The 20,842-nt window shown below is 37.4% G+C and overlaps 1 protein-coding gene across 1 annotated transcript in view; it reads right to left on the bottom strand.

The window, feature by feature from the left end:
• The window catches only part of LOC117567443 (potassium voltage-gated channel subfamily H member 8), a 64,846-nt gene extending 50,858 nt beyond the window's left edge, over nucleotides 1–13,988 (bottom strand). The window contains exons 1-2 of the mRNA XM_052004929.1: nucleotides 13,787–13,988; nucleotides 12,119–12,278 (exon numbers count right to left, since the gene is read on the bottom strand). The gene's annotated coding sequence lies outside the window, so the exon portion shown is untranslated. The remainder of the gene's footprint in view (nucleotides 1–12,118; nucleotides 12,279–13,786) is intronic.
• Nucleotides 13,989–20,842: the final 6,854 nt, after the last annotated feature.

A 20,842-nucleotide genomic window follows, 5' to 3' on the forward strand; every position in this document is an offset into this window, starting at 1 on the left:
AGCGAGTACTCCGTACGTATGATGGTTAATTTAAGGCCTAGCAGCAATTTGTTGCACACAATTTAATCATTTACATTTCTGTGCACATTTTCATTAAATCATTTTCACATACACTCAGCACATCATATACATTTACAACCCAAAGTCTACAAGTTGCTAGAATTGCCAGTAGCCTATTAAAAAGTCAATCAAATGTAAACTCGAAGAGTACTAGAGCTTTCTTAGGTGGGAGACTAATAGTTTAGCTGTAATTTAGTATTCTCTAAATATGATTGTTCTAAGAGTTTTAGAATATTAAGCTAACTAATAGTTAGCAGGATTTTGAATATATCAAATTTAATCACACACAAAAATCTTACATTAATTTTAAATATATTGAATTCTTCCTTTAACTTAACTTTAACTTAATCAAAATTCTCTTTTACACAACTTTACGACTATTGGGTATAAAAATGCAAGCACACTGTGCTCAAATATTCCATTCATTGGTCGATCTGTTACAGATGCTTTTGCTAGAGTCTCGGCAGACCTTGCCGAGTGCATACAATTAGTCGAAAGTAATATCAAACACCTGCAATAAGCAGACGAAATTATATTGGCCAAATCGAAATGTGTTTGCTTTGCTTTATTTGCTGCATTCTCTCACGCCTTAAGAAGCTGCAAACAAAAGTCAAAGTGAAATAAGAACATGTGCTGGCTATCTACAAACACACTTACATACATACATATGCAAGCCATGTGCTATTTTTGCCTAGTTCCAGTTCATAAACGAAGTATACGTCTGTCCCCTGGCTGTTGGCCCACATATGCTTGTATATGTGTGCCATTTTATTAATAAATATAGTCAAGTTCATCAGCTGCCTAATTGCGCATAAGCTGCAGCATCCCCAAGCAAATTAAAGTACAAAATTGAAGAAGCCACGGCATGGCCAGACAGAGACCAAGGCACGGATCCCTTATGAAAGCATTCAGGCGAACGCAGTGACTAGATAATATGCGTAGTCAAAGTATCTAAGCTTCTACATACGAATATACCTCGATGTATATAGCGTGTATAAGTATGTATTGCAAATCTGTAATGCGAAGCGATTCACGGTTTTATGGCCAGGCTTAATGATTTCAGCATTTTCCACAACAAAGCAAAATGCAGAGGCAACTTGAAGCAGCAATGACATGGCAATAGCCAAGCAGAAGAGCAAATATTCATTCTGTATACCTGAACAGATTTTTGTTAATGGGGTATATGCAAAAAAGAGAGCAACACACAATATTAAATTTAAAAGTAATAATAATAATAATAATTTAATTTAATAATAATAAATTATGCACATCAAATAAACGTTGGACGCATTTTTACATAACATTTGTATGATTCAACAGTAATCAATTCCTGCTGTAAAACTAATAAACACCTTTTTTCCAAAAGACGAGCACACAAATTCGACAATCAAGGTATGTTATTATTTAAAAAATAATAAATTTATATATATAATACATTTAAATAACAGCCTGACTTCGTATTATTGATTGACTTAATAAAACACAAACATTAAATAGCAAATTAGTATCACTAAACATAATCATGATTGTATATATGATATACATGATTATAATACTATTTCAGTGATATCGCTACCACAATTAAACGATGATTGTCGATGATGAATGCAAAGAGCATTGATAAGGTTTGAAGATTACTAATCAGAATTCTCTACTGTATTGCTCGAAATGTTAACGTATGTTTACCTAACCTTTTATGTCAAGCTGTCAGCAAAGTTAACTCTCACAGCTTATCTAGTAGTACTGTCTTTCCGATTGGGTATTACAAAGTTGCTCAGTTTGCATATAGCTTAACTTCTAGTACTCCAATCGTAGACATGCTAATTGTTTGCAATTATGCTTTGAGCTGGCTTCACATTACATTGCGCTACAAAGTATGGCATAGATGGAAGAAATCGAAATGGAACCGACCATTAAATAAGCACGTTCGAGAGTGGCTCTCAACATTGCAGCACATCCACAGCTCAATTGTCAGGGCTGAAGAAACAGCTGCACAAATACGACCAGCAAACGCTGAAGGTCATTCAGGATGCCAATGAAAATGGCACACACACTATTATAGTTAGTCACATGGACACTAGATACTGGAAAATGGCCATTAAATAATTACATATACTTTTTGCAATGAGTTGCAATTTTACTGAAATGACAGTTTTATGCGCATACTTAAAATATTTATTTAATATGCCATTTAGTTAATAGTCGCTCTCACACACACACACATATATACCATAACTATGTGCCGTCCATCGTAAATTAAATTGTTGCCGCGTGAAAATCTATTCTATTTTTAGTTGTGCATTTTTTATGACGCTTTTTTAGTCGTATCAGTTTTATAGTGTTTCGACTTTTTGCTCGCTAGTCTTTTTAAATATTTACTCAGCATGTCCACGCGCTTTTACCTTAAGGCTGTTAATATTCAAATTAATTGCTAATAAACGAGCAATCCACTGTTTATATCCATCCATCAGGTAGCGTCATGGCCGTCGTTTTTGTTTATCGTCTCTCCTACTCAGCCGCTGTCTGTGCCATTGATTCCAACACATGCCACGCAAAAATTAAATTCAAATTACCTTTAACAAATCAGTTTGCAAATATTGAACAAGATGTTATCCTCTAGAGCTAGTTCAGCACTTATCTCTAGCAGATTCAACCCATTCAACACATTTTCATTTACAGGGTATACAAAAAAAAAAACCAAGAAAACTATCCCATCCAATGCTGGGAGCACCTGTGTTATTTTAGTGTCAATATGCGCTATGCTTTATGCACACACGACTCACAGAGTGTAAATAAATAAATAAGTCCCTGCAACAAACAAACATCAAATAACCTCCTCACCCACTGAAACGCCAACGATGTGCTCGCAGTATTATCTTCTGAATCTGAAAAGTGCTCCATTGCGATTTAATGCGTGAGTCTGCCGCGAATTTAAACATTGTTAATTAAACAACAAAGATATCGCTTTAAGATAAACATATGCTGTAATGGTGCTTCAGCAAAGTTGTCGGCTCAATGAACTGTCAAGCACTCTTAAAATTAAATTTACCGAAACAACATAAACTTAAAACACAGATGATTGCCAGCATTCAATTATAATATGGCCGTAACGAACTTTGATATTATTTGGGCATATCATTTGCAACATTTTCTATGCAAAGATTGTAAGTTAATATGTTTCTTTTAATAATTGTATTTATTAAATATTTCAGTGGTGTAGAATTTTTATTTTTCTTTTCCATGGCAAATTTAGGCAGGTTGATAAAAATCGGTCACTTTAAAATTTATAAAACTTGCGAAATATATAGCTTTTTTTGCAAATCGTTTATTTCGTACAATGCGTTTGTGCGCCGTACTTTAAAATATCGGTATTATTGTTAATTTTAAAGTACTTATTTTAAACAAACAAATTTGGCGTCTGCTAAATAAATTCTCATGAAAACAGCACTAAAACTACTTCTGTTGTTTGATTCAATGTGACAGCAGAATGTCCTAAATAGCTTTCCATTCACATCTCTCGCACTGTTGGCAAATAGATCTTATTAGCATAATAGCATGTGAACCTTATCCATGATTATACTTATTGAAATGGATTTAATGCTACTAATGCAGATTATTAGCCAATATTTGCATACACTATTTGCTTAGCTTGGCAATATGGATAATTATGTATAAGCACTTGCCATATTTACAAAACATTGTCACATAAAATTAAAATATATTCCGACATAAATCACTTGAATATTACATGATTATACATAAATCTCTTGAATCACAAATGCTTATTTCATTCGAGCACAATTTAATCAGTGCATTTATGCCTTAACATTTGCTTCCTCACTTGCATATGGAAAGGATTATTAGATTAAGAGGAAAGACATTGCAAGATAAATCAGTCTAATATGACATGTTGTACACATAATTACCATAAATTACACCCTCGTTACATTTCATAACATTTAAAGGATGCAACAACTGCATTGCCCAACCACAAGTTCTCAGAATTGCAGAAATTCGAGGAAGTGAATGAAGACAATTTTATAGAAATAGTTTTGTGGCTTATTTAACATTTCTGAATTTTACACATTTGTTTCTTTGTAAGTAGGAGAATCAACACGTTCTCCAACAGGGAATTACTTAGCTCGCTTTACAATTTTATCGATTTATTTATTGTGAATTGCGCAAATAAAATTTGAAAAACAATTCATAGAAAATGCAGTTGATAAATGTAGAGAACGAAAAAAATTCTATCATAGTTGCTAGGAGACCAAAATCAAATTGTTTATGAACTTCAAATTCAAAGTAATAAATTGCAAGTGTCGCGAAAAAGAGATAAAACAATACAAGAAGACGAAATATGTTTTTCAATCCTTATGAGCGCATTGTGTGCCAAACTCGAGGACTCAAAAGAAATTTGATTCACCGTCAAGGCATCGCTGAGGAAGTGCGAGGTATCGATCGACATATAAAACGGTTTCAGCCCCATGTAAATCAGTTGCAAGACTGTCATACATTCCAAGACTGGTGGCAATTCTTTGCCAATAGGCCGAAACCGATTTCATATTTTGATAATCAACGTCGCAAGACTGTGAATTGCATATTAATTGATCAGATCAAGAACCAAAATCGGAATATATTTAAAAATGTGGGCGAGAATGAACCGATAAAACGGCTGAAAATCAATCCTCAACTGGACAAAGACTTTCAAAAACTATTCAACTGCACATGTAACGAAGAAAAACGCAAGGCTCAGGCCCATAGATCTGCCAAATCAAAGCGTCGACGAAAAAATAAAATAAAAACCGTCGAGAGACCAATAACAGTTAAATATACAGTAAAAACAATATCGCAACAGGAAATCTCAGAGCCAAGACAATTCGTTACATTTGACTTGGATAAAAATGTAGATGACAAAGAGACTGACACCCCAACTCAGGACTTCAAGAAAGAAGTAAAGAAAAGAGATTTGCGGAAGACCATAAAATCACAATCGACACAAGACACTTCGTCAGTGAGATCAAATAGATCAGACAAGTCACAAGAATCGTTAATGAAATCCAGAGAATCGTTAGAGAAATACCGAGAAGAACTAATGTCGAGTTCGAGTCAAATAGAAAATGAGAAAATGACACATTTTTCAAAAATGGCAAGGGCTGCAAAAATGATAAAAAGATTTAATGCGAAAATACATCAAAATCAAATGCGAAGGCCGATTAGATTTTTACCGTGGAAAGAGTTCACTGAGAAAAAACGAACTCTAGGGAACGCGGCTGCTCGACGTAACGCAGAGTTAGAGAACATACGCGAGAATTTAGATAACGTATCGCAAACGAAATCAATTATAAGCCTGAAGCTCAAATTGCCGGACATGTGGAGTGGATTGGTAGATAGAAATCTAGAGGACCAAAGAATGCGAAATTCACTTAAAAAAAGTAGGATAAACTATCAGAGAGGAATTGTGAAAATGGCGAAGATGACGAGTCGCAGGTCGTCGAAACAAACGGAGGAAGATGAGCCGCAAATTGAGCAATTGAAAAGAAAAACCATACCAATCGAAAAGACAACTCAGCAATATAGTGAGAGGATCCGTAAACTACATAAGATCATGCGAAAAAATAAGTTTAAGCTCGATGAAATTTCAAGTGAAAGTTTAATTGAAGTGGAAGGTGAAGTTGAGGAGCCAACGATTGCAGAAACTTCCAGTGAACCGCACGCAACATATGAAGAAGTTGAGAAACCAGCGCAACGCTCTAAACAATCAAGACGAAGCAAGCAAAAACGGCGCAAAGGGTCTAAGTCAAAATCGAGCAGGATTAGCATTTCAATAGATCTACCGGAGTTAAAACCTGAAGAAACCCCAATACATGAAGAGGAAGGTAAAATCATCGGATTGACTTCGAGTTTATTCGAACGTTTTGCTCTTCGAAATATATTGTCAAAAGTTAGCGAATTCCCAGTGTATTCGTCTCCACAACCTGTCTTACCGCCAATGAATGTGGAAGAGCATGTCGGAAAATTTTTGACAAATGAAAATCTTGATTACTTCAAACTTGAAAATATTCCCAAAAATTGGCCAACGGAATTTGAATCGGAAATTGTGCGGCGTTTCAGATGCAGTGGCTGTGAGAGCTCAAAGTTAAATATAATTGACAATGAGCAGACTAAAAACCCCAAAAAGAAGAGAAGAAAAATAAAAGTCAAGAAAATTAAGGCCACAACATCGTCAAGCCTTGAGAGCCAGCACAACTGTGAGATCTGTAGTAGTTTATGCCAAACTGAACCCGATCCGCCATATATGATTGAGATGCGAAAGCGACAGCAAAGGGAAGAACTTAAAGAATACTATAGACGCAAATTGACTCCGACTCCCAAGGCTCCAACAATGTCTGAGAAGGCCAAATTTTTAACCAAACAACTTAAACTGTGCTATAAGATGCTCAGCAATTGTCGGACAATTGTTGACAATAAGCTGAAAGAGCATAAATGTTGTGATCGTTGTTTATGATCTTCTGTGATGCAATTTGTTTGCCAAGTGAATATCAAACAATTCAGTTGGCAAACAAATTGAATCACATTGAAGTATGACATATCTTAGTAGACTGTTAAACATAATACTGACTATAATAAAAACAATTTTAACAAAATGAGAATGTGTTTTAAATGTTCACTTAATCGAAGCAGAATGTCAGGTATAAGTGTTAGCACTTTTAATCAACAACATAAAAGAAAAATCAAAACCAAAATTAAAATAAAAATAAAATGCAAAATTGCAAGTGCAAAAACGAAATGATGAGCTCGCAAATGCCTTTAGTGCTGGATCGCAGCTGTCTGGTGGATAAAATGAAGGAACTGGGGCCGTTAATCGATGACATCCAATGGATCAATAAGAGCAATCGAGCATTCCGTGAGTATTGGAGCTACAAAGTCAGTGGCTGCAAGAAGCATCAGCAGGACATCCGGCAACGCATCGAGCAGAACACTGAGTTTGTGCAGCATATCAAAAGCAAACGGGCCGCCTCGTTCCTCAAATTGTTGACCCAGAAGAAGGAACCGATTGTCAAGAAACTACCATCGAAGAATATATCAGTGCAAGCTGCCATAAATACCATTTATGGAGAGTTCACAAAATGCTTTCAGAGTCCATTGAAAGCCAACTTGAAAGACAAACGCCGCAAGCTTGGCGAATTGCCACAAACTGCTTGGCAAAGTGCCACCGACGAAGCTATCTCTCGTTTGAGCAAAACAAGAAATCCCTATGACGTGGCACTGATCAAGGATCAATTGAAAGCTATTGAACATTTGCAGGCAATTAACAAACCTGCTCAATATTCGCCAAGATTTACGAAGCCGCTAAAGAAATACGAAGCTAGATCAAAGAAAGCTATTAAAACTGAATACACCCCTGTAGTTAAGATCAGATCGCACAATAAATACAAACCCAAATTAATAAGTGAACTTAGCGAAAGAGAACTGGAACAATTCCATGCAAAGCACAGCGAGCCAACCAATGTGAAATTCGCGAATATTCCCATAATTAAGTATAAGGCTAAAACTATAATCAAGGAACCTTACAAGCCAATTGTTGGCAAACACAAAATGTTGGCAAAGATTAAATCGCACGATAGCTTTCTTAAATACGCAAAGCAACGTTTGGAAAAAAGAAAATCAAAACCTAGTTTGAAATATCGAAGTACTGGATTACCAATTTATATGACTGAGAAGTTTCAGAACATAACTCGTCGCTGGAAACAGAAACGCGACTCTCAACTGGTGACTGCAGAGCAACCAAAAGAGCTACCAAATAAATTGTTGGGAAATGTAAAGAAAGGAGATAAAAGCATAAAGCCGAAAGATTCGCCAGTCAAAGAAGAATTTCAGACAGAAGAAAAACCTCAAAGCGGTGATGAACTACCAGATTTATTAGGAACTAAATTGTGGAATAAGTTAATTACGAATATGAAAAAGAAACGGAAAGCCAATTCAGTTCAAGAAGATAGAAAAAAACGACAACTAAAAGAATCTGACGCCGATGGCAATTCAAAAAAATCAAGTTCTAGTTTAAAAAGCAGCAAATCTGTAATAATGAAGAATTTCTACGGAAACAATGAAAACAATCTTACCGAAGAAATTGAGACACCAAAATCGAGATCTTCAAAACATAAAGTTCAAAGAAAACGCAAAACTATGCAGAGTCAAGCCTCAAATAGAAGTAGAAAGCTGAGTCAAGCCTCAAATAGAAGTAGAGAGCTGAGTCAGGCCTCAAATAATAGTAAAGAGCTGAGTCAAACCTCATATAGAAGTATAAAGCTGAGTCAAGCCTCAAATAATAGTAGAGAGCTGAGTAAAACCTCTTATAGAAGTATAAAGCGGAGTCAAACCTCAAATAGAAATAGAATAAGTCAAGTCATGCTCAAAGATATGACCAAGTGGGAAAGTCTATTTGGGAAAAAATCGTCAAATTTAATAGAAAAGTTAGATTATAGATCGGGCAATGAAAACGGAAAGCTGTTTCAGCTCAACTCACGTGAAAAGGAAGTCATATATAATAATCCTTATAGAAGAAGTCTAGATTTTCAACATTTATTGGACTCACCTAAGAAAGCCAAAAAGTATGCAAAAGGTAACTTAATATCGCAGGCATCGATTATATCCCAAGGCACTTACGTACCAAACTCGCATAAACCTATTTATGATTGGAAATTAAAACAGAATGAAGAGTTAGCGGCGCAGGAAGCGAAACCAGAACCAGAAGCACAACCGATACCAGAACCAGAACCAAAACCACAACCGAAACGGAAGCGTCCCAAGAAAACCAAAACTCCCAAAAAAAAAGTTGAACATCCTTCCACTTATATCAACAAAGAACCCAGCTCACCGCCACCTTCCGAAACGGAGCTGACGACTGACAATGCATTGAATACATATTATTTAGAGCGCGAGCCAATATCATCGTCGAGAGGCAAAAAATGTTCGGATTGTGCCATTTGCAAGCAACTGAGAGCACGTCCTTCCAAGACAATGGAACATTCCTATATGAATCAGATGCTGCGACAGCGCAAAAAGATCGAACTGCGTCATTACTACAAGCAGATGATGTTGCGTAAATGTCAGCTGGACAAAAAGCTGCAGGCACAACGTGAACTTGAAAATCTTCTGCATCCTTGCTGACTTTTGTACTCGGATATTGCGTATACGTGGCAAATTGGATTAACATTTTGTCAGCGCAAAGCATATGAAAAGTTCTTTTTTCCTTTCGTATGATTTGCACTGACAAATTGTTGACTATAGAAGCCACAAATCAATTCATTTGTCGTTGTAATAAATCATAACGTGTCCTCTTTGTCTAGCTTTAGTTATGTATTTAATTTGCCTTGCTTTATATATATTATTATTTTTTAAAATGTCAAGCTCGCAGAGATTGTCATCGTCATAATAGTGAGTTTCAAATTTAACCCCTCACAGATAGAGCTTTTGCGTTTTTTTTTTTCGCTGTGTTCCCCAGTTTTATGTGCGGACTGGTTGAAGCCCAGTTGATGTTATGCATTTTTTTACATGCCAGCAAGCAAAAATAATCGCAGTCGAGGAAACAACAAACTACAAAATCTAAAAAAAATGTGATAGCGCAAGGGAATTGCGGAGCATGCTCGACTAGCAGATATCTTAAGGTATTTTCCTAAGTTATAAATTCAAATTTTATTATTTAATTTAAGTAATAAAAATATATGATTTATTATTTATTTAATACATATAATTTAAATACTTCGATTTTCGTCCCAAATTTTGTCAGATTAAAATCATTTATAGAAATATTAATATCATCTGCAAATTTTCGGCTGTTTGATTGTTTGCATTTTGTATTATTTTGCCTGAGAATCTCCTAGCAGCGGAAGCCAATGATATTTCGCGTACAAATTGAACTTTGAGGGGGTAGCTGAGATTATTAAAGATTCTTCAACCCAGCCTCCTTGCCAGCTAACCCTTAAAAGTCATAACTCTTTATAGTGCTCTGCATACGGCCATCTCACCCCTTTGAAGGGTCTCTTTGGAGCAGAGGGTATGGGGCAAAAAACCAAATGCCAACAGCGTAAAGCAACAAAACTCGGTCAAGTGCTTTAGATAGTTTAGAAGTAGCATACATATACAAAATACATACATATATATAAATACGCAGTATATATGGATGCAGCGATATTTATATTTATAAGGCTTTAAATCATCATAAAAATGCGAATGCAAAATGTGTTGGGGAGAGCGAAGAAATCAAGAACTATGCGTGGCTTTATTCTAGTTTGTTAATTTTAACGTTTACGCTAAACTCGGTTTATTGTCCAGTTTTATGCGTGCATTTTATAACTTTAATCCAGAAGTTGGTAGCTAACATTCGCCTGCTGGCAGTTGGCATTTGGCGCTGCAAAGTATGCTATAGAAATTTTTGCAGCGAAACGAAAAACCCAAAAAGCTTTTTTGGGGGGGAGCGCGGAGCCTGGGGCAACGGTGAGGGGTGTTGATACGCATAAATGCTGCTGACAGGTGCGAAGAAAGCGCGAAGGTGGCCAGGAAATTTCATTTACGGCCAATTAAATGGCAGCGTCACAAATGAAAATGGAAAATATGAAAATTCTCCCGTATAGTATGTCGCACACAAAATCCAACCTTTCTTTTACATTTTTTAATTGAAAACGTTTTCATTTCATTTTTTTGTTACGTAATTCAAACTCATTCAATTTGCTGTCCATAATTTCCGTTCTAATTGTTTAACTCACCTGCAAATTGTACTCGTAACTGTATTCATTTTTCCCCGCTTTTTTGTAATGCGGAAATTGAGATACATTTAATGGTTTAACTAGCCGCAAAAAACTCTCGCCACTTACCCTGTTGCAGTGACTGCAAGATAACTTTGTTTGTAGCAAATTAATTACAGGCGGCTCCAATTAGATTTTGTTCATTTTAAATTGCTTTTCATTTGCTAAAATGTTTCAAAAGGAAATGCAAGTATTTTTGTGGTTTTCTGAAGTGAATATGAACAATTGAGGTAAATCTAGTTTTACTTTGAGTGAAGATGTATCTTTACCTCTATGGCAATTAAATCAGAGCTGCAGTTAGCTAGTTAGTTTTCATAGAAGTCTGCCTGTCTGTAAGATACGGTCTAATAAACATTTTCTTGGAATTCAATCAAGTCAATTCTTTGAAATTTCATAACTTTCACAAATTTGCTTAGCCCACATAAAATAAAGTGTCTCCAAAGTATAATATTAAAGTAAAATAAATCTTTAAGTTTTATATCCCTGCAAGCTAAACACCCTCCAAAGTATAATAATTAAGTGAAATCTTCGTAAAATTGGAGCACAGAATTTATCAATATTTTCCATGACATCAAAACCCAAGTTGAAGTAGCTAAACAAACCATTAATGAGTTTTTGCTAGCATTTCGCATCAGCATTCGCTTGTTCAACATTCGATTTAGCAATTATTCGTTGGCAATGCTCTGAGAATTTTTGATGTTTTCATTACAATTTCCGCTGGTTTTCTGGGACACATGCAAATCAGCGACAGACAGAATTTTTATCTTGTTAACGTTGAAATTTCTCAATCACATTTGGCTAATACACATTTTGTTGTACTTAATACGGCAATCAGTATGTCAGGCGACCCACGTAAATATAATTATGGCAGCACACACACATACACACACACACACACACACACACACACACACACACACACACACAGATAGACACCCACACACACACACACACACACACACACACACACCAACACACAGCGAAGGCGCGTAGCATAGACAGGCATCAATCAATCATACGCAGCGTGAACCGTCGCCATATCAGATATGATGACGATGCGTCTGATAATCATATACACAGCGACCGCGCGAATCAATGGGGAAAAAAGCCTCTATAGAGTACAAAAACATACACACATAAAGACAAAGCCACACACACATAGTCGTGGCAACGCACACATGCGTGCCTTTGAAATGCAAATAAGTGTGTGTAAAGCGAATTTTGTACACAAGTCGCAAATCAAAGTGCACACCTACCTTTTAGACGGCGCCCTCCAAGCGGGGTGCGGTGCACGGGCTGTGCACGGGGGGAAACGGCGCGGTGTTCGGTGTTGGCCTTCAGGCCGCTTCCTTTATCACTTCTTGCACTGCTGCTTGTTGTTGTTTTGTTTTTTCTTTTGCTTGTCGCTTGTTGCTTCTTATATGTTAGTTGATTTTTGTATTTATTTTGTTTTTTTTTTTTTGGAATAAACGAAACATACATTGAGCAAATTGTTTGAGGTGGCACATGAAAAATAAATCAACCAAGAGACGCAGCAACCGCAAACAAAAAAAGAAAGAAAATATATATGAGAAAATGGCAAAATGAAAAACACAAAATGAGAAACGTGTGATACAATTTGCAAAAAGATTTCAAATTTATTTGATTTTATTTGCAAACATATATACAAATTTATATGTGATACATCTGTAAGCATCTATACAATGTGCATATGTTTGTTGATACTTTTTGGCTTATGAAGTTGAGTGTCGAGTATGGGAATCGGTTTCGAGATTGCTACAGTTACAGTTAGAGCTAAAGAGATGGGCAAGTTTCAGTGACATTATTATCAACAATTTAATTATTATATATTTCCTGAATACTCTTTGATTTATTAAAAGTTAAAATGTGAATAGCAATATTTTTGTTTGAATTCATATTAAAGTACAAACGTGATTATCTCTCTTCTATAATATTCTAGACAATACAACAAACAATGGTTTTTGTCTAAAAGCATTCTAAGCTGTGAGATTATGATTATTTTCAAAAGTCTTTTCATCGAGCACACAATTTTCTATAATCCACAAGAGCAGAGAGCAGAAAGTCTTTGTGAAAAATATTCTTTCATATTTCCCTTGAATGAAATAAACTGTTGACATTTATGATCATGATTAAAATATAATATATTGATATATGAGATTAAAATGGAATATTTTTAATTTTTTCAGCATGTTTTTTTTTTTGTTGTGGAAATATATTTTCTAAAATGGAATTTTGAAATTTCATCTGCGAGTTTTTGTTGTTCTAAAAAATAAATTTTCTTATCGAGTTTTTGTGAACTGCTATTTCTAGTCGGTTAACTGTTATATTTAAGAATTTTATTGTTTTACATTGTATACGATTATCATTATTTTCGTGTCACGACCTTGTGCCCTTCTCTAGTTACAATTGCAAGTATAAGTGAGGTGGAAATGTGGAGTGGACGAATGGATAAATGTCTGTTGATGATGATGATGCTGCTGCCTTGCGCCTTTGTGCGTGACTACATATGGTAATTCTTCTTTTTGTTTTAGTTCATTTTCAACATATCTTTTGTATTTTTATTATATTCATTTTTGTTTTTTGGTTTTTTGCAAACACGTTTTTGATTATGTGGATCGTTGGGCGCCAAATTATAAAATGATTTTACACTTTCCGATGCCACTGATGATTGAGTTTTGGGCATCAAAACATTCGACGTAGGTAAATCAAAAAAAGGCAAAATAATGTTTGAATGAGACGCGTTTTGATTTATGATGAATACGTGAATATGAATACACTCGCTGCTCACTCGCATCAACGTAAATTATTCGATTTTATTTGCGGCATAAATTAGACTTTTAGTATTTTTGATTTTGCACTTTAATATATATATTTTTTTTTTGTTTTCAAAACATTTCTCGAACATTTCACATGGTGGGCAACATTGTTGCTAGCAACAAAATCAGCTTGCACTTAAACTGCCTCCCTCTCACTCGCTCCACCAGCGCTTACTCGTATATCCTTCTCTCTCTTGCTCACACACTGAAACACTGTAGTCCACTGATAACGTTTTTTTGAGGGTCCAAACAAAATTTGTGATTGAATTACGCGCTTTGCGTCGTCCGCTACCTTTAGATTGCCACGTCCGCTTTTCGAAGACACTCAACAGCAACTGTTGCAAATGTCGAAAAGGCAACTTGTGGCTGCTGCGATGCAGCATCTCTGCTAAGCTTTCGCCAAAGCTTTCACATCAAACTGTTGATTTCGTTCAAAGAGAGAGAGATAGAACTTTTAAGAGAGCGAAAAGGAAGAGAACGCGAGGTCGTCTGGCCTTAGTTGACTTCAGTTCAATGCTGCGGTTTTAATTAGTTGCTTTATTAGTTAGATCTACTAACAATTTGTTAGCTTTTTAGCTAATTACTTTTAATTTTTCAAAAGTTTCCCTGTTGCCTTCAAGAAGTTGACGTCTGTTGCTCCTGCTGCTGCTGTTGCTTTAATACTAGAGGTTAAAGTTGCAAAGTTTTGCGCCAACTTGTAAGCTGCCGTTAAGTCTCTGACTAATGGAGATTTTCTCATGTCCTTTTGCCCACATTAACCATGACTTTATTTTTTAGGCACTGCTGTTCAAGTCGACTTTTGGTTAAAGTAAAGTTCGATTAGTTGTTGCAGCACTGCTTATTTCTGTTGCTCAATTATTGCATGTTTACTAATCAAACTTTGGTTTTTGTGAGGTGAGAAATGAATTGAGCTGAGAGCCTTGTTCTTGAAAGAAAGATTATTCTTTTTGATTACTATGCGTAATAATCTAGATGTCTGTGACTAAAGGGTATGAAAGTGCCCACTTTTTCTTTTTAAAAACATTTAATAATTGAGTATCAAAACTTAAAACTATTCTCAATATTCCATAGGAGTTAAATGGCTCAAAAATATTTGCTGAAAATGGATTAACAATCATCGGCTAAGAGTTTATTCAAAATATTTGCCAAACAGTATCGTTCACATTCCCCTGGGACTGCCAACTTTTCATTAAGGGACTGCCACACCTTTTGAAGGCAGCCAACGTCAACAGTTGGCATCTTAAAGCAATAACACAGCTGAGACACTTGATTTTCGCAGAGCTTTCACTGGGGCTATTACTTAATTTATATTATATTAGTTTAGCCCTCACACAAACACACGCACACAGACACACGCACGCACACAGCCAGAGGTGTTTATGTGTTAAGGTTGAGTTTACCAAGGCGACACTTGTCAATCTTAACGGTAACTCATCGCCCCCAAACCACTCTCGCACACCTTGCCTGAAGAGCCTGAAAGCTTTTGCGTATTTTTGGACAAACAAAACGCCAACGTGTAATAGACAAAGTTCTCGACTAAGGACCAATAGGCGGCTGGTGGCAGGTGGTAGCAGGCGGCAGTTGCAACAACAGGAAGCGGCCGCCGCAAAAGCGATGCCGCCATTCAAGGCTGAGGCCAGACAATGCCCGGACAGTGAAAGGACGCACGTTTGGTAAATTTGTCGAGCGGAAGGACGCGCACGCCTTGGCTAATTGTTAGAGCAAAGCTACAACTGCGACAACCAACACGAAAAAATGAGGAATCGAAACTCGATTACGATTGCTGCAAGCACATTAAGCGCACATTAAAACGCGCCGAAAACGCGTTAAAATAATCAAAAAGGTAATTCAATTGAAGCCATCAGCAGACGCGCACTTAATTCAAGTTCACCGTTGCGGCCATCTTGGCAACACGGCGTATACGCAACCATAAGCGTAGGTGTAACGTGCAACGAGAAGAAGCACAAGGCGACAGGACTATCGGTATTTGCGGGGCACGCTTTAGAGTCCGGCTCTAGCTCGTCGGCTTTGGGGGTGGTGGTCTTGCTTATGCCAATAGCCCTTTCTTCGCTGCTCATTATTATTAATTTAAGATCAGAAATTGAGCGTGCTGCGACGAAGAAGGGATTGCTAGAAAACTAGCCGGAAAGAGAAGAAAGATCCAAAAATGTCTCAAAAAAATAGAAAAAACAAACAAAGAGAGAATAAGAGAGAGAGAGAGAGAGAGAGAGACAGAAAGAGAGAGAAAGAAAGAGCGAGAATTGAGGCAGGCCATCACAGCTGTTAAGTGATGAAGTCCCCTCCCAACCTATGATCACAGCATCAGAGCATGGCTCTGGTGATCCCTTTTAACCCTACGACAGTGGTGTCGCTGGCTTGTTTTGGCTAAATGAAAAGTAAATTATTTCATGGTATACAATATTTAATTAGTGATAGATATTAAACAATATGGCCTTATAAATAAAAATAGTACAAAATGATCAATAATACTACAAGAGGATAGTTGCAATATTTCTTTTAAAGTTTCTTTTAAATATATAATGTATTTTAATTTCAGTGCTTTGTATTATTTCATGTACCAAACTTTAAACTTTAATTTTAATTTTGTAATTTATCTTCAAACATTTTTTTTTATATATATTTAATAGTTTGAATTTGTTCGTATGCTTTTTCTATAAATTTATATTTCGTGTTTGTACAATGTAAATCGAGGTGAAAGTATAAAGTGGGTGTTTCGCAATAAAAAAACTCACCAACAGAACTCCTGCGGCGGCGATCGATCTCCGACGAAGGTGTGCTGGAACAGTGCTAAATTAAATAAAAAAAAAAAAACAACTTTCGCCAAAACACTTCACATTGTACCTACGCGAAACTGGTACTAGTTATTCAATATAATTTGCATACGTTTTTGTTTTGTTTTATTTTTACTATTTCTTAACTTGCACTGATTTGCATAACTTATTCGTTTAATTTAATTTAATATAATCATTTTTATTTAGGCATTTAGCCTTCGAAGCTTTTAGCTGTTTTGGTTTATATTTTAAAATTTTTGTAACTTGTGCACATCACATTCATATTTGCACATTTGCTTTGTTTAATTCTTGTAGCGCTTCACCTTTTTAATTTGTTGTTTTACAATATCTTAGCGCTTTTATTGTGAATTGAATGTGGCACGATACATGTTCTGATTTTAACTTTTTATTCTTTTTATATCAACAAAACAGCTGCACTAATTCCTTTTGATTTCAACTCATTTTATCTTTTAACTTTTTAACTTAACTTTTAACTTTTATTTTCTCTGTGCAATTTGAAATTCTGCAATTGCAGTAGCGCTTGAATATTAATTTGAAATTTTAAATATTTTTTGTGAACAAATGCACTTTCGATTTTTAAATAATTTTTCAACTTTTAACTTTTTATCGTATTCATTTCATTAAACAATTTTAACTAAATTAAATTAAATTTAATTATTTTTAATTTTTTAATATTTCTGTGCATTTTTTGCGATTTTTGCTATACTAAATTTTTCTCAACATGTTTCATTTTAACTTGTGCTGAGCGGCGCTACACTGTTAAGTTTTTACTCTATCATATTGTTTCACTATTTTTTTGTTTTATACAATGTAGCGCATCATTTTAAACTTCTCAGATTTGGTTTTAAATTCTCATAAATTCACTTTAACACACACACTATATTTGTACAAGCGATCTAGTCGCTGATAATCAGGAGTAAAGATGAGATGAGATGATAAAGATGAGATGAGATGAAAAAGATGAGATGAGATGATGAAAAAGATACTGGTGATGATTAAAGTTGAGGTTGACGACGCAGATGCAGGCCAAGAAGTCGCAGGGTGCTGCGCTGGCGGCTCGAGCAGAGATGCGCTCGCTGGTGCTTTGCTGGCCGCTAGTGCGGCAGCCAAGATGGCGCTCAGTGGCGCTCCGCTGGCCGCTGACGCGGTAGCCAAGAAGACGCGCACTGGCGCTCCGCTGGCCGCTATGCGGCGGCAAAGGTGGCGCTAAGGGCGCTCCGCTGGCCGCTATGCGGCGGCAAAGGTGGCGCTAAGGGCGCTCCGCTGGCCGCTATGCGGCGGCAAAGGTGGCGCTAAGGGCGCTCCGCTGGCCGCTATGCGGCGGCAAAGGTGGCGCTAAGGGCGCTCCGCTGGCCGTTATGCGGCGGCAAGGGTTGCGCAACGGGCGCTCCGCTGGCCGCTATGCACGCAACGGCGGCGCTAAGGGTGCTCCGCTGGCCACTATGCGCGCAAAGGTGGCGCTAAGGACGCTTAGCTAGCTGCTATGTGCCGCAATGAAAGCACTTTGGCGCGCTTTACTGGCCGCTAGGGCGGCGACAAAGATGGCGCTTAGTAGCGCTCCGCCGGCCGCTAGCTTAGGCACTGTCACGCTCAAAAAGAGCCAAACCAAAAGCAGAAAATTTCGAAAACGACCTGTGTAAACGACAACAATAAGTAAAGAACACCTACCAGAATCTATTACTATTTATTCTTACCAAGTATCAAATGCACTAAGAGAATTCTAACCTCTAGTGTGTTGTGGTATAAATTTTTACACCAACCAATATGCGTCTATGCACGCTGCCGGTCACCAGAAAAGTGCTTTGACCGGAACCAGCCTAGCTTAAGCTAGCTGCGCATGCGCGTGGTGACACAAACGTCAAAGCTGAGCTTTCCAGTGCAACTCGCTAAACGTCAAATGAGCTTTTCAGCGCAGCTGATGCACTACTTAAAGCTCGGCTTTACAGCGCAGCTGATGCACTTAAAGCTGCGCCCTTGGTTGAAATTTTAACTTGCATACTTTTAGGAGCTACTTGCAGCAACATCAACCTTGACTTAAACTTAGTAAACTTTTAGGCCGAATTCAATACACGTTGCTGTAGGCGCCGTTACAAAACCCCCCCGCTACAATCAGACTAGGGTATTTCCTTTCAATAGATACCCTAGACTGATACCGCCGGAAGCAACATCATTGTCGAATGTCCTTGACATGATAATTGCCTAGCAAATGGCCTTGTAAATCTTCGAGCTCATAATTCGAATTGCCGAGTTTTCTACGAACTCGCGCCTTTAGAAATGCGGGACCAAACTTTGCATTATAACCAGTCTGGAAGCAACTTTGCTTGAAATTTCGACGGAACACTTCTTGTCCTGGCGCGAAAGTTATTATTCTTGACCGCAAATTGTAACGTTTCTCGTTCACATCATGCTTAAGTTGCATCAGCTTACATGCATTCTTACGGATCAAATCAAAAGAGTCCTGTCGATTAAATACTAATGATCGATCATCCAGCATGTTTAGCTTTCTAAGCAATGCATATGTTGACCCCGACGTAATCATGTGCTGGCCGAAAGCCATGTAATATGGAGAAGTACCGATGCTCGAATGCACGGACGATCTCAAAGCACAGCATATTTTGCTTAAGCTTTCGTCCCAATCCTTCTGATCTGGACGCAAGTAAGCTCTTATTCCCGAAATTACCGAGCGATTAACTCGTTCAGATGCATTCGCTTGAGGGGAATGAACAGCGGTGAACATTTGATTTACTCCATACTGTTTCAAGAGCTTTTTGAAACGCCTCAGAGCGAAACTGCGATCCATTGTCAGAGACAATAGTTTCTGGAACGCCGAAAGTCATGAATAATTCTCCTTCCAGATATTTAATTACGAGAGCCGCGTTTATTTTTTTTACTGGCTTAAGGAAAACATATTTTGAGAAATGATCTAGTACTATAAATATTCCAATATTTCCACTCCTTGATCGGGGATACGGTCCAAGAAAGTCAATAAAAAGGCGCGTTGGAAAAACCGCTGACTTTCAGGAGCTTTACCCAAAGGAGGTCTCAGAGCATGATTTGGTGCTTTCGTAGTTTTACAAACTTCACAAGCGTTGATGTAAGCTTTAACATCAGAAACGAGACCAGGCCAGAAATAATATCTCCTCACTCTTTCGATGGTTTTGTGGATACCACCATGTGAGCACAAAGGACTGTCATGCGACTGGAAAAGAATTTCAGGGACCAATTCTTTTGGTATCCAGAGTTTCCAGGCATACTCATCGTGAATCTGCTCTCCTGTCAAATGCTCGGCCTTACGATACACGTAGCCACTATCAACTTTTAAATCCGGAAAATTTGTACTATTAGCTTTTACGCTATCGAGCAACTCCAAGTACTCTTGAGACTTGAAATGTGGCGAGTCTAAATCCACAATTAAACCCTGTCGTAAGTCTATGGCCGCCACGCCATCTTCATTCACTCTCGACAGAGAATCTGGTACCACATTCATCGAGCCTTTCCGATGTTCTATTTTAAAACGATACCTTTGTAACGATAATGCCCAACGAGCTAGACGTGAATTTAAATCATGGTTGGACATCAGCCATTTTAATGAAGCATGATCAGTCACAATGGTGAACTCGTGTCCTTCCACGTAAGCACGAAAATTCTTCAGTGCTACAATCGCTGCTAAACACTCTTGCTCGGTGACAGTGTAATTGCGTTGAGCTTTGTTGAGTTTTTTTCGAAATGAAAGCCACTGGACGTTCATCTCCGTTCTCATTCAATTGAACTAACACTGCCCCAACGCCCGATTTACTAGCATCGCAATGTATTGCGAATGGCTTAGTAAAATCAGGGCTGCATAACACGGGAGCTTCACTAAGGCGTGATTTCAACACGTCGAATGCTGTGCATGCTTCCGGTGTCATACTAAATCTTCGTTTAGTGGTCATTAAATCAGTTAAAGGTGAAGCTAACGAGGCAAAATTCGGAACGAACTTGCGATACCAACCGCACAAACCCATGAAGCTTCGCAAACCTCGTAATGTTTTCGGAAGTGGAAAATCTTTTATGGCTCTGACTTTCTCTGGGTCAGTCTTAATTCCACCGTCTCCGATTATGTGGCCCAAATAGCGCACACGGCGCATGCAGAAATGACTTTTGCCAATGTTGATTGTCAGACCTGCACGCTCAATGTGGAGAGCTATCTCTCTCAACACCTCCAAATGGCCATTGAAGCTAGATGAGACTATAAGCAAATCGTCTAAATATACAAATACTTCATTTCTAAGATGGGCCGGTACTACCTTGTCCATCAATCGCGACATAGTGCTAGTCGCGTTACACAATC

This window comes from Drosophila albomicans, chromosome 3 (genome assembly GCF_009650485.2).
Source record: "Drosophila albomicans strain 15112-1751.03 chromosome 3, ASM965048v2, whole genome shotgun sequence".
In the NCBI taxonomy this organism is placed as follows: Eukaryota; Metazoa; Arthropoda; class Insecta; order Diptera; family Drosophilidae; genus Drosophila; species Drosophila albomicans.